General features: G+C 30.4%; 1 long non-coding RNA gene across 1 annotated transcript; it reads left to right on the top strand.

The window, feature by feature from the left end:
* Positions 1–14,392: 14,392 nt before the first annotated feature.
* On the top strand, positions 14,393–16,246 carry LOC126549062 (uncharacterized). Its single transcript, XR_007603202.1, has 3 exons — positions 14,393–14,563; positions 14,719–14,861; positions 16,129–16,246. It is a non-coding gene; the product is annotated as an uncharacterized LOC126549062 (long non-coding RNA).
* Positions 16,247–16,460: the final 214 nt, after the last annotated feature.

Raw genomic sequence — 16,460 nt, 5'->3', positions numbered from 1 at the left:
AAAGAATGACTGAGATAACAGCCACTCATAAACTGAAAAATAGTTATGCCTTAAGTTTTTTTCCTTAAACATAATAATATGTAGATTGTAGGTATACCTACTTATTATGTTTAAAACAATAGCAAATTTTCTATATAGGTAATTTGGTTTTGTAAGTTTAAACTGTAAGTTTAAAATTATCATGTTTCATAAAAAGCGCTGCCTAAGCACTGCATAGTGGTACAACTCCAGGTATGCCATAACATCATCAGAAAAATAAGTATTTTTACCCTTATTATACGAATATAATATACATTATATCTTACCCGCCCAACAATTCAATAGTATTAAACGAAACTGAAGTTAGTGTATTATATTGTATAGTAATGGGAAAATTGTAAGATTTAAAAGTACTATCTTGGCTCCTTAAGAACCACAAATATAGTCGCCATTCGGAACACAGGACATAAGGGGTGATAGAAAATTTCGAAAATCTTGCAGAAATCTCTATATTTCTTTTTTTTTTGCGAAACAACAATAAACGGTCGAAAGTTTAACCAATTCATTCCATCTGGTGACATTAGAACCTTTCATATTGCACTATAATTTTCAGCCATTGTGCACGCTAAAACAATGAAGCTAGATTTTGAAGCGTATAGTGTTCGCTTGTTGTATTTTTCATTTATTTTATACACGGGTAAAAATCGATTCCAGAATGTTGTCATAGGCAGTTATTAATTTTAAAATTTTAATAAAAAAAACTCCGCTAAACGTATGTATAAATAATATTATACTTCCTTCTTAGAACGTGCTTGAAGTTGTCTCAACCATGTTATATGATAATTACACCAGAGTTGAACCAATATTTTACAAATAATTTGCAACTTTAGGCAACCGGTATAAGTTATAATTATTTATTTCCGCCCCAATCGCTAAACCAAAATTGGTGGTGCGAAATTCACTCAGTCTCACCATACTATAGTATCAACTTTCGGTATAAGATCCGTTGTAAAACGTATTCGTGTGAGTATATATTTATATAATATATATTATCATATAGTTTATTGAGTATTACTTCAAATACTTTCTAAGCCTTTCAACGCACAAGTCTCAGTTTCAGCTGCTTTGAATCTTCGTTTGGGCGTTAGTTCGCTACAACAATATTATAATAAGTATTTTTATGAAATTTCACACAGTTTATTAGTTAAAAAGTCGTTTAGCATAGTACTTCATACACATATAAATATTAAATAATAATAAACTACTCGAAAAAATAGTCTTTTATTATTATTGCTGTTGTTTTCATTGTTATTACGCCTACCCCTTTATCGACTGGCGGCAAGCTGCAGAGTAATTCCCGCCGTGCGTCATTCGAGACGCCATCGCCATCACCGCCACGCCACTGCGGCTCTACACCGTTGTCGGGGCTCAAGTGATTTCCACACCAAACATTAATATTTATTATCCTTTTGACTCGAACAAGTCTGTAGTCGAGAAAATAATATTTTTAAGATTGTAAAAAGAAGGTGTTATTATCATTATACCTACTATCGTTATTTTCAGTGTACGCCGACGCGTCGTGTGAGTTATATATTTTGTTTACATTACACATTATAAATACGTAGGTGGGATGCCTCGCTATATATATAATTAATACGTGCGAGTGATGTATATTCTGATAATCTAATGACCCACAGACGAACTATTACGTCGGCCCACCCACTCACGCGAGTTCAGTGTATTAATATATACGTATTATATAATATTATTATTTAATTTTATAACCACAACATAATAATATTATAACTATAACAGGTACGCGTACTCGAGTGTTAGATATTTGTATTTATAATAATATGAACGTGTAAGTGTATCCAACATATTTTATTTGTCGACAAAGAGGGGTTTTTTTTTTTAATAGCATTGCATTGAATAATATAATATAATATGTATATATATCAGTCTGTATGTGCCTACTGATAATGGGTAAATATTTTACAAAAACGCCTCGAACTGAAAAAGCGTTAGAAAATAGACGTATACGCACACAACATGTAGTTAATATTTTAAGTATTATAGGTTCGAGAGAAGAATAATTAGGTGCATCCGTCGACGTTATATATATATTTAACTCGTTTATGGGAATAATATCGTATATATGCACTGCAGGTAATTCAAAATATATGCATACTATTATTTATTAATATTTTAGAAATAATATAATAATCGTATACATAGTTGCTTGAGGACATTTTCGTAACACCCTTTTTGGTACATGTTACATATTAAAGCAACCCGACTGGCCACTACTCTCGGCGACGACGAACGCTTATTAATGCGCACCTCATGAATATTAAGTATTAAGGACTTAAATATAGTACATTGTTTCTTAATATATAGGTACATGGCACACACTACCTATATATGTATATATTTGAGCCGTTACACATAGCCAGTCTATACGATAGTATTATTGAATCAATTAATCAATTATATATATTATATGTAACGAATAGGAATGCCTAGCGCGTTTTATATGACGTGTGACATTTTATCATCTAAATATTTAAATTAAAAATAATATAATAATATGCGCTAACCTGCAACATATCGATACCGTTATTCGTATCGGGTATACATTTTACCAATATTTGCTATTGGATATAGTAAAGTAACCTGGTTATTTTTTCATGTAATGCAAGCGTGTCCAACCTTTTTTAACTTGAGGGTCATATTCAAAATTTATATTTATACTGCTGGCCGTATATACTTCATGATTTGTTATGTTAATTTCGATAAAATGTAAATTTTTCTATATTCAATTTTAATAATTAAAATTAAAAATTTACGATATTTCGTAATTATTAAAAGCTCAATTAAATAACATTTTTTTTTAATTATAATTTTTATTTTTATTTTATAGGCACCTTATACAAATGTCTAATTTTTATAAAGTAATCAAGGGCTGGTTGGAATATTCCCGCGGGTTGGAACACCTGGTGTAATGTGTTAATTTCGTTGTTTATTATTTATTTATTTTTTAAATAACGCAAGAATAACTACTGTGTTAATTATTTTGTATAATAGTGACTGTACTATTATAACGATTTTGTTTATTAATTTTTATTTTTTATTTTTTTTTTAATTAAATTTAAAAATAACTTCCACAACACTGCATAGGTATATACGTACGGACCTATATTATACAGTACAGGTACATTTCGATGACACAAATCGTTTTAGAAAATTATTTGGGTCCTGCCGGTAGCTGTGGTGTTATTGTTATTATTATTTAATACGTAATACGCACGTGACGCATAAAATTCGAAGGTGTTGGATTTTAATAATAATATCTTCCTCGGTAATGACTTTTTAATGTTTTTTTTTCTTTACGTGCAGTAAAAAGGACCTCGGTCTAGCACGTACAAGGTACAATGTTAATAATATATTTTATATTATGTATATAAATTATAATATATATATGTATGTATTGCGCGTTTATGAATCCATATACCACGATGGAATACATATAAAAATATGAATGTAAAATATATAATAATATGTATATTACTGTATATATCACTGGATTAGTGAGTTAATACTGACTACTGTGTTTTTAGAACATCCGTCTCAACCTTGCACCTGCTCATAAGACATAATATGCGTTAACGACACGATACAAAATATCATACTTCTTCTAACTGTTAATAAATGTACTATTTTGAAGGTGATCCGTTTAAATAAATTGTGAGTTTGAAATATAATTTTTAATAAATTTTGTCTGTGTATTTATTGAACACGTCTCGTACTTACCAAATTTTAAACTAAAATTTAAACTCATTTGCTGAAAAATTATATTACGTCCGTGTTACGCAAATTGTACACCTACTTTAATATTACAAGCACAGTTATTTTATCATGAATATGAAAACAACAATACTTGTTGAATTCCTATTAGTATAGGTGCTTAGTTTAGCAATATTACAGTATCTAATAATTAAAATCGAGTCATAGGCACAATGTATTTACATGAAAACGTGCGCATGCTGATATAATCAAAAACTATTTCGGATTTTAGAAAATCAGAATATGCGAAGGTCGCTATAATAATACCTAGATAGTACATAATATAATTTTACCTATTTTCTTCGAACATTGAAATCTGACGGTTCCAGTGAAATGCGTATACTTACTGGTACTGCTGCAATAATATGACGAACGTGTATACATTACACTGCCGCAGGACGCGTACCTAAACATGCGCTTGGCAACCCCGTCGACAGGATATTTGTTTCTTTATCCTGTTTCTCACGGTCGTCGGTGGGAAGTGGTTTCCAGGAAACGTTAACGAATTACAACTATAACATTTTTGTGACGTATAGCGAGCAGTATGTAGTTTTTTCTATGTGCTGTTATATTTTATATTATATAACTAATATAATCCGATTGACTTTGGTGGTCAGCGGCCGTGGATCTAATTGCCGATGTAAAAAATAAATTTACATGCTAAACGAGAACTTAAGTACTAAATTAAGAGCTTTCTAATTTTTTTTAATTAGTTTGCACAAAATAACTTGAACAAACTCGAATTTTGTGGTAAGAAATTTTATTATAATATATCTGCTTCGAAAGACCGATGATGCTACTTATGTTAGTTATGACCATAATATTATATGTTTGATAAATTCTGAATTTACTTCCGACAAACATATAACAGCAGCTGTATACAGATACGTCCTGTACTCTGTAAAAAGGGTGACTGCGGGATTTGTGACGCAACACGATGGTATTTTCAATTTTGCGCCGTTTTAATGAAGACGTTTGAATGTGCGATACTAATAATAAAACAATTCTATGTAGACAATTACAAGGTACTGATGCGCTGTAACGCAACAGCATGTTTTTTCAGTGGCGATTCCGATATTGATGCCGACGAAGAGCAAATTTTCTGAAACCGAAACAAATCGTAATAAAGAACCGTTGATATTGCAATTACGTTATCGAACTCGTTACGTAATATAAATTTCACATTAACAGTATATACTATAATAATATAATATTATATTGTTCTCGCTGTTAGTGTGTGTGTGTGTGTGCATGTTTGCGTGTGTTTAAACGATTTTTTTTTTTATTCATCGGACAAATTGCCGTTTAAGTATACGGCCATGATACTAATTGACGCTATTGACGAAAAAAAAAATAACAATAATTACCTTACATTGTAAATATAATATATAACATAAACCGCGTACTGGCGCGTAATATCTGTATACAGGTACGAGCGTTTTATTTTAAAAGATATTATCTATATAAGCGATGTGTGTGTACACAAACAGGTTTACATGTATAGTTAACCGTGAAAACTGAACGACGGCGAGCAAATAAAATCATTTAATCCAGTCGATTATTTATGAACAACATTCCACGGCGGTATGTGCCACCGGTCTAAATACCACGATTTATCATTATTATTATTATTATTTTTATTCGATTATCCCGCTCGATGATCGTTGGCCGTCGCGTGCATATTTTCAACGCATTTACGTCGCAGCTACCGTTATTGCGATTACATCGGGCGACACGGTGATCGTTCGGACACTTGTTGAGATTTCAACTCAATAGGTACTCAATAGGATCAGATCGTATAGTTGCTTTGGACAAGAAATAATAATGACATTTAATCATAGGTAAAATAATATGATTAATATTGTATATTCACTTGCAGCACTATCAGCTGACTGACAGCACTGATTGAATTGAAAAACTCTTGATAAAAATGTCAGAGTTGAAAAGCAGAGTAACAGAGTTACAGGCTTTAATCAGACAAAACACATTATTTGCAAGTCGCTGCAGAGTGCAAGTATTATTGAACAAATTATAGAATTTCAAAATGTATTATTATAACGGTAGGTAAACAAAGTCTATCGTCTTAAACTGCAACTTCTTCATTAATAATTTGTATAGCTTAAAACTTATTGTAACTCACCCAACTTACTGTGTTAGGCGTTTGAATTTAAAACATAATTTTCAAAAAACGTTTCAGTAATTTCTTCAAATCTATGATAGATACTATGGATATGGACTTAATGACGTATTTTTATATACTTAAATTAACAATATATAATGCTTATAAACGACTGGTGTATTGCACATGTACTATATGATAATTTATAAACGAAATAATAAAAAATGCAATAGTTTTGATGGTCATGCAGCGATTGTGCGTCTGAAAATCTGTTGTGGTATAGTATACCTAAAGCTCGAGCTACATGATGTGTTAAGTTAGAGTGCCTGAAAATGAATGCTATTTACATAGATGAATGGCATTATGGAATAGAAAAAACATTTTAAGTTAAAATCAACATCAGGCGCTGTATCGGGCAACGGAATGAGAGAAATATAATAAATAAAAATGTTAAAAATATATGTAAAACTACGTACAGAAGAAATATAACAATAATAATAAATAAACATCGCAGGCAACTCGAACAGTCCCTTTCTCCGTCCGTCTGTCCGTCCGTCCGATTGCAGTCATCAACTGCAACAATGTAATATAAAATAATACGGCAAACCTATGTCTATTATAATTTATATTATATTATTATATACATTTATACACCGTTCGCTTGTTCGCGTTTTATTTTCATTTGTCCGATTCTCCGGTCTCTATAATACGCGCCGAACCTTCTACACACACACACAATAATACAAACGTATGTGCACATAATAAATATAAATAATATTTACGAACGTCATTACGGCGGAGGAGGATTTCATTTATCGCCTCTCACACACAACGGCGGCACACCCTGCACATTGTACAAAACAATAATAAAATACGATATTTGCTCTTACCTACATATTATTATAACAATAATAATAATATATTCTACGCGGTCCCCCGCTAACGTGCGTATAATGATGTCGTTACAAACGCGCCCAAGTCGCGGCTAGCCTATGTACAAAATAATAACGTACGTCGGGAAAGCGAATTTTTACCCCAAAAGTCATTGTTTCACGTACGACGCACACGCCGGGCGGAAAACCTTTTGGCGGGCATAAAACGGACTTATCGCGTACATAGTACACGCGTCCAGACAAACCTATAACGCATTCAATAATAATAATATGCGTTCGTACGCACACGTATGCTATACACACGAATATAATAATAAATACATATACGCTGCGTATACCGAGGATAGAGGAAACTGGTTGTACATAATAATAATATGTACGCATCGTTTTATATGGACGGAGAGCGTTTTCTCTCTCCTGCTCCTTAAACCTATACACAATAATAATATTACTGTTCTCTGCCGCGGTATATGTACCGTGTGTGCGGTAAATACCGCGGTGCGGGTACGCACTACTCTACGAGACCACTATATAACGTCGTGTATATATTTTTATGTATATATATAGTCGTACTCGGGCACGATGTGTATATAATGACACGAGTTTGTGTGCGTACGCTATACCGGTCGGACGAGGCACGAAGCAGCGACGACGGACGTTCCGGTGCGTATATATAAGCGCGGCAGTCCTGGACAGAGCGGTTGGCCGGGAGAGGTAGAAAGCGGTCGTCTCCTCTCCGGTCGGGCCGCCGCCACCCACTCGTATTATCATTATTATTATTATTATTATATATACGAAAGGCAGCTAACCGCGACCGGTCGCACCGGAGACGAGTAGAGGAGGTGCGTGCAACCATTCGGAACTCTTCGGTCCTTTTCTTCTCGTTATTATCACTATTATTATTATTTTTTATTATTATTATTATCATTACGTCTGTGCAGTGTACGCTGCACCACCATCGCCCCACTACTATACTGTATATATGTATATATACACATTACACACAGTACTACTACGACTATTATCATTAATTCGTATATATACTATTATGTGCAGGTAATACGGCGCAGTGTAGTTTGGGAGAGTGCTGGTGCAGCTAGCGTACGTGTACGCCCCACCGGGCCGACCGGACGGAGGAGAGGGGAAGCCCGACGAAGAGCGTATACCCGTGAATGCGCGAGGTCGGTGATCCGCGCCCAAACCGAACCTGACCGTGGTTATCGGCGATACGAACGTCGCCGTTCGGTTTTTTTTCCTCCGACTTTTTATCGTCCTCAGGACGAATACGATTCCCGCCGCCGTAGCGGCAGGTCCCACGGCGACGGCGACCGCGACCGGGTGACGAGACCGTTTTCGTCCATTATAATAATATGTAATAATATTATTATATTGTACCGTCGAGTCCTGCTGTGCTTGGGTCGTAGAAAAAAATAATATGATAATAAGTGTAGGCATAATGTAATAATGGTAGGTACAGTTTTCAGAATAATTACCCACCCAATCATCAGCGGCGTACAACGACACCGATATTATTATATATTATGGTGTCATCGCTGGAATCCGAACATTTACGCAATATGATTTTTCGTTTTTATAAACGGAATAATAATGTGTTTTCTAACTTTACGTTTTACCCTATTATTCCTAATAGTATTTCATACGTTTTGCATGAAACAAAATTGTAGCATCATTGTCCTAAATGTAAGATCTATTGTAGGTTTAATTTTCCTATTTACTAGTGTTACGCTACTGTATATCGCGAAAGAAAAATATTTAAAGAAAATCTCGGTACTTGATGTTGCACAGCACCGTAGGTACCCGTTATTACAGACGTCTGTCGTCACAAATGTACAATCACGTGCACGACTGCAGCCGCACGACACAAATTTGCATACCGATACGTACACAAAACGTTCGTTTTGACGTTTCACGAAAAATGAATACTGTCAACGTCGAAACAATAGCGTATTTTTTGTTTTTACTTTTCGCGCGTATATGACCCAACGCACGAAACGCATATTATACAATAATGTACGTATACTTTAAAATATAATATGTGACTACTGACTACTTACGCTATATGATCGGCGAAGCGCATTACTTTTGTTGTGTACAATCGCATAAGAATTTTTATTTTCGTGTGCAGAGCATATTTCGCAATATTTGAGAATTTAATAAGAATAAAATAAGATAAAATCAATGCGGTCACGACCTAATCATATTATATTGTAATATTGTATACAAGTTAATTAAGTTCCCGCATAAAAACAATTGATTAAAATAATTTCGTCTCGATCTGAAAAAAATGAAATCTATTTTTTAATTCATTTGATGTTATATTGCTGCAGTGCCTGCTATATAAACAACGGAAATCAATATAATACTTATCTTTCTATTTGATCTCAATCATATATTCCTAAACACAAATATATAATATACAAGCACAAAATAGTTTCGAAAATACTTAACTATACAGTGTACAATAATTTGCCTTTATAAAATACTATGTGATTGTATTTGTATGTATAAGATTTTACCGTTGGAAAGCATAATAATTATATAATAAGCAATAGGTATTATAATTTAAAGATCGTATCTTTAGCTGAGTTTATTTTTGTCTTGAATATAACAATAATAATTGTCATTATTAATTCATCTGAAAACCATTGTTATAGATACTTCGATTTTATGGTTCCGTCCTTCTTCCCAAAGTAACTATGAATTATCGCAAACCAACCATTATATACAATTCGGGTTTGCATTGTAACATATTAAACAATGGCCAAGAATAAAGGCGAATAACTTCACGTAATCAAATATATTTTTAAAAAACTATCAGAAAATAAATAAAACATCTATAGAAACCTACAATTATAAAATATTCGCCATTAATTGTATTATAATAATTATAATTAAGAAAATAATGGCCTTATACCTAGTAGTATTACCAATTTTAATTTTTTTTAAACACTAATCCCTCAATAAGTGCTATTTTTAGACTTTTGAGATCGAACCTTTTAAATCCAAACCACAGAATCATAAAGAATGCCATGTTACTACAACTACACTGATAAAGTAATTTAATTATTTAAAAACTGGCGTGAAAGTGATCATATAAAAAAAAAATGATTTTAACTACATGCCTTTTTGTATTAGTTTTAAACAAAAAAGTGTTAAAAAATATTTTATATAGCAACTAGTACTCATACACTATTATACTAATATAATATATTATATAACAATAGTTTTCAATATACATCATTTTGTATAGTCTCGTGTGGGTGTATCGTACACGTAGCTATAGGTTTTTCGTATTAAAGAGTAAAAACACATAATTTAACGTTTGGTATTTTAGTTTTATGACTTTTTATATACGACAACTCAATACGAAGAATTTAATATTATGCTTCTATATTTAATTAAGCACTATCTTTTTTTTATACTTTAGTAGTTTTATTACTATATAGCATATAAAATAACTTAAATTTTATTACCCACTATTTAATGTTGATTCTCATTAGTCCAGTATAATCTTATAAGCGTTTTTGGATGCTGGAAAAAGAGAGCTGGGCAACGATTTATTTAAGGGGTACTTAGCAATATTAAGTGAAAATGGTGTAAAAATAAATGTTCATGTTTTCAATAATATTGCTCATTAACTGTTTTCAGAATGAAAACACCTATTATTAGATTATACATAAAAAATTAATATTACCTTGGAGCCAATTTCGATAACTTTATTATCAAGTTCAATAAGCTCTATAATTAAAACGAAAAAAGTAAAATATCAGCATGATTAGAAAAAAACATAAGACAATGAAAATAAAAAATCTAATTTTGTGCAGGCTAAGATAAACTTCTTCACTAAAATATAAATAATGAGTATACCTATTTATCGTGTTGTATTAACAATTATTATTATTACAAACGCATAACGATAAATTATTTTATGCTTGAACTCTTTAAAAATAAAATGGAGCTTAATCGATTATGTTAAATTAGTAAATAAAGTGCTATAATATGAAGATTTTAGTTTAATAACTAAGACGTTCTGAAAAAATAAATGAGTTTAAAAGTTTGTTTTTCACAATTAATACATAATTTAAATTATTATTTCTTATTAAGTGTAATCTATGTATTGCCCATCAACAATTGTATACAGTGGTATGAATATATAAATAACTATACTTTTTCGTAATTTGTTGTAGGTACAGGAATATTCTGTGTTTGCTTATTATGTTTATTGTTTATAGTGCCTTATATGAAAGAAATTATATGATTTGTAGTGTTGGCTTTGGCTTGGAAATAGGAACGAAAAGTATATTCATCTACAGCTGCGGTTAGACGCTGCAATCAACAAAACGAATAGAGTAATAATTGAGTTTGTAGATAAACACAAAGGGAAAGGCAAAAAATCAAATCTAAGAAGACAGCGGTATTTACACCTAAAACATATATATAATATACATGTATACAAATAATATAATTATATATACCTATACTGTACGGGTGTAGAGTTAAGAAAAAAATACCGTTATAACCAATACTTAGCACTTAGACCTAAGCACTATGACCGTTGAACTTAGGATACCGACTACAATCTATGGTAGAAATTGAGTTAAACTACTAAAAGTCGAATAGCCAATGCACTGTTATATTCTGTTATTTACAATAATAAGATTCTGTTGCAATAAAACATTTATAATTTATACATATAGTATAAAAATTAAAAATTATAAACTGACTGGTATCAATATACAACCTAAACTGGGTCTAGACGTCTTCAGTCTTGACAATTTGCACAGATTTTGCTTATACGAGTACAACGTAAGCGACTACTAAGAAAGGATTTTTTTTTAAAATTCAACCCCTAAAGTATTTTGTAAAATTTATCCCTTAAGGTGGTGAAATAACTAAGGTTTCCAAATTTGTATAGAGATAAAAAGTTCATTTTTTCTCCAAAGTTTCTGTTTTACTTAGCGACCGGTACAACACTATTGTGCATTTTTTCTAAACTAAAAGAAAACATTTATTTAAATCCAACAAAATAAAATATTTGTTTGTAGACAATTGTATAGTGTTTTTTTTCAAGTATTAAGGTAAAAAGTACGCAATCGTATAACGCCCTTAGGCGACTGCATACCTATGATTGGGCTGACGATGTAGGTACATAATAATAATATTATGTATTATACTATTATTATAATGGTAAAAAAATAATAATAAAAATAACTAAATGTTATTGGTATAGATAAATATCATCATGAATTATGAACAACAAAAATACAAAATATGATTATATCACAAATTCACAACTTTATATTGGTGAACACGTTTTATATTAATTGATATAATTAATATAAAGCCAAATAAATATTGCTAAATATGTAACTAAATAAGTGCACGAGGGGAACAGAAATCCCCAATAAATACACAACCGCCAACTACAGATACCGGATTAAGTATCACTGACAAAGATTAGGTAGGATACAGAGTACAAAATACAAACGAGGTAGGAAAATATTTACGATAATATCAAAATTGGAATTTTCTACAGACTTCGTTCTGGGTAAGTTGTGAACTGCATGGTTAACCGTGTCGTAGTCGATTTAAAAACAAACAAGAAGAGTGGGGTACTTCTATAGTATTCTATGTGCCTGTATAGGATATCCCGATTCCGGTTCATTTGTCCAGCGTACACCGTACTGGTAAGTCCATACGCAATAACTGTGACAAAATTCTAAACTCGCTGTTGTGTTCAAGCAATGTTTATTTTTTAGCGTGCAAAAATACACATTTTTCATAGAACACGATCGGTTTTTAATTGTACTATATATAATTATTTCTATATTCTGTTCTGTGCTGTCAATACGTACTAAACATTTCCGGTTCGTTCCACAATCCACAGGACATGTTATATGTCATATTTACCGATTATTATATTTTCTAAGAGAAACAAAAAAACAATTTTGCAAGAACCAAAAAACTACCTAAATTTAGTGGTTTCTAAACGTATAGTTCTTTTTCATGACGTAAGGACGTAGGTTGTAAATTTAGTACATTTAATATTTATAGAGAAGGTATACAGCACATCTCGATTAATTACAACATTCAACCTGGAATTTGGACATCTTTTAAAATATTATTTGCATACATTTTACTATTTTTACTACTTTACCTGGCAAACAAAATCCTGAGTAAAGCCAGTAAACGAAATCAAATAAATATATATATATATATTAGGGACAGGGGGTGTCCTTATTTTTAAACATGTGAATTTTTGATTTATTAATTTTGTTCTTTACTATAAAACAGTAATTGCTGTTGAACTTTGTCGTGATTACTCAACCCTTACTTTTGGCACAGATGGTTTGAGAATTCCAAAATATGTTTGATATATCAATTTTTAAGTAAAATTAAAAAAATTTATGTGTAAAAGGTAAATTATAGATATTTATATTGTTAAAAAAAAACATTTATACAATTTTTTGTAAATCTATTTTATTCTATAAAAAATTATAAAATAATAAAATATTTAATATATTTTTCAAAATTCTTTTTTTTTTTTACTGTGCATTATATATTATTTAAATTATATACTATTATTAAAAGGTTGATGATACAACCAAATGTCATGATTAATAATGTTAACAATTTAACTTCCTAAAATAAAATTAGATTAGAGAAAAATTAGATTATCTTTTTTGTTATAATATTATGGTTTACGCTATATTGAGCTGAAAACACGAAAAAATTTAAGTATAAAAATAAGAAACATTGAATTTTCATATAAAAATGTATTGATAATGACTATTTATTATACATTTAATTTGATTTTAATTATTATAAAATTACTATTCTATCTAATAATAATTATAAAGAAAAAAAATTATAGAAGACAGGTCAACGGATTTGGTGGTTAATCCTTTGTATATAAATTGGTTTTGGACTTCTATAATAGAAGAAAATCCTTATAATCGAAACTCATAATCGATGATTACAATCAAATTAATTCCTAAATATTATGACACATAAAATACTAGATAATAATAGTATCAACAATTTAACTTTATCCTGTATTATAATTATTATAATACATTAATAAATAATACATATTTTTTTAAACGCTACGTGATGGCGAATTGTTTATGATAAAATAAATATTATTTTCATGTGATCATTCGAATTAACGAAAAAGAGGAAAACCTTTTTAATGATTGTAATAAAACCGATCGTATCATATGACATATTAATTGAAATTGGAAGGGAAATTAAAAATAAATCGAAAACACATTTTCATGCATAAATGTATGCATATATATATTAAATATACACGAAGCGCGTGGCGTTTAACAACACGTTGCAGCCGATTATTTGCTCATGCCAATAAAAACAAAATTTCCATTAGGACCATCTGCGCTGATTTGCATATACGATTTTACTCTTGGCCCATTTCCATTTTGAACGTGTTTATGAATACATAATTCCCGTCTGTACGAATAAAATATATATAACCACCACTCTCGCGGTCTATCGGTTTATACTCTTGTTGCTGCAGCGCACATCACCATAATAATAACGCTCATCCATTAACGGTGAAAGTGACATAATAATCTATTTTGTAAATAGTAAATATTGTAATGATCTTTGCTGAAGACGACGGTGTTGGCGACAACAACAATGTGTTAAATACGTCGTTCCGCCTTCATCACATTTTCATAACGATGTAAGTACAATACAAATCTCGTTATTCTATTTTTACCGGTCATACATTAAAATAAAAATACAGTACAATACTGTACGTGGAAGATACCAACTGTGTAATATATTTGACGTTAAACTGTACGGCTACATTTCACTAGGAAATCGGATTGTTTGCAGGAAAATAAGTTATACAATTTAGGACAATGATAGTTCGCGCAAAGGACGATGCTGCAAGAGGAAAAACAGACGGCGTGAAATGAAAAATAAAAATAAGGATAATGGCAAACGCACGCGGAATAGTAATATTGTGTAGATACTAGGTAAGCTGGTCAGGTTACGCATCTTTCGCTAAAATATAGTCCGTACCGCATAGACGTCCAATATTGTCACTTTTCGTCATCATATGGACTCTCTAGGTTAAGACTTAAGAGTATGTATACGTGCCAAATAGGTGATAATACAGTGTGTTCGCAGCGTGTTTACTTATAAACGAATACCTAGGTAAAATACATTTAAAAAACGTATTAAAATTTGATAATAATATTTAATACGACGAATAAAGATAGTATGATACGATGACTTTACCTATATTATATATTATTTACTAGTCGGTAGTTGTATAAATGAAAACGACGGAACAAATGGTGTGGATTTTAATGATTTTTTTCCTGTTATACTCGGAGAACTTCTGCATTAGTACGAAATTGTCGTACCAAAATATATATTTTTTTTTCATCCAAAGTAGAGGACTGTACGTACTATAAAGTATATATTATACCATGTTTGCTCGACAATAATTTTTTCAAAGTTCTTTGTTTGCTAGAGAAACCCTAACAACTTTATACCGATGCTGGTCAAAGGAAAACTTTAAATTAGTTTTTGAAACAAGAGTCGCAGATCCTGATCAGTTTTTTTTAAACTGATTTCGTATCTGTCTTTAAATTAAATATTCCTGTTTAATGTAAAACATTTATTACGTTTGTCTATAAATATCTACCTTCGAATACTGTAAAATAATAATATCGTGAAAAAACTGCATCGGTGGTTATAAAAAGTGTAGTGGTTTATAAAATATTGTGATCGATTAAAATAAACCAATATCAATTTTTCATGAATGCATTATGTTATAGTTAAAATAATAATCAAAAGATATAAATAGTTCAACTACGTTTATATTTTTTTTTCAAATAATTTGTTATTTTCTAAATTGTTCTCATTTAAAGTAAATTAATAGCCTGTAGCTATTCATCTTATTCTCTGCAATTTTATTGGCCATAGACTGCAATACGTACGTATATAATAAACAACCAAATTTAATTTACTGTTTCACCACATAATAAACTAAAATACGAATCGGAAGTACATTTTGGTCATGGTTTTATAATTTTAATTTTTAAATTTACAAGTAAAATATTTTATTATTTTTTCTTTCAAAAATTAATTATTTTTAGACATAAAACCTATACCATACACAATGTAGGTCAGACAAGATATTTAATATTTATTTGATATATCTTTCAATATAATAATATAATAACAGACAGACATTGAAGTGTAAATTTTTTTTAACTACTTTTTTTATTTTAGGTATACCGTTTTAAAATAATTTAATCGAATCTAAGTAAGTTTATCATAAATTAATTTAAGTTTGAAATCCTACTAAATACTTTTCTGTTTATTCAATAGTAATTATAAACAAACGGGGTTAATCATTTTCATAATATTATATATGCTAAGTTAAAATCACTTAAATTTTAGTTTAATATACAATTAGAAATTAATAGTTTCAAAACTAAAAAAGAAAAGTTTTCCAAGGTTGATTAAAGAAATTACTCGATTACAGTTTAATATACAAGAGTACATAATAATTATTAATCAAAAAACTTAAGATCGAAGAATACATTTTTTAATTGGTATAA

Source organism: Aphis gossypii, chromosome 1 (assembly GCF_020184175.1).
Source record: "Aphis gossypii isolate Hap1 chromosome 1, ASM2018417v2, whole genome shotgun sequence".
NCBI lineage: Eukaryota > Metazoa > Arthropoda > Insecta > Hemiptera > Aphididae > Aphis > Aphis gossypii.
This window is presented reverse-complemented; position numbering and strand designations above follow the sequence as displayed.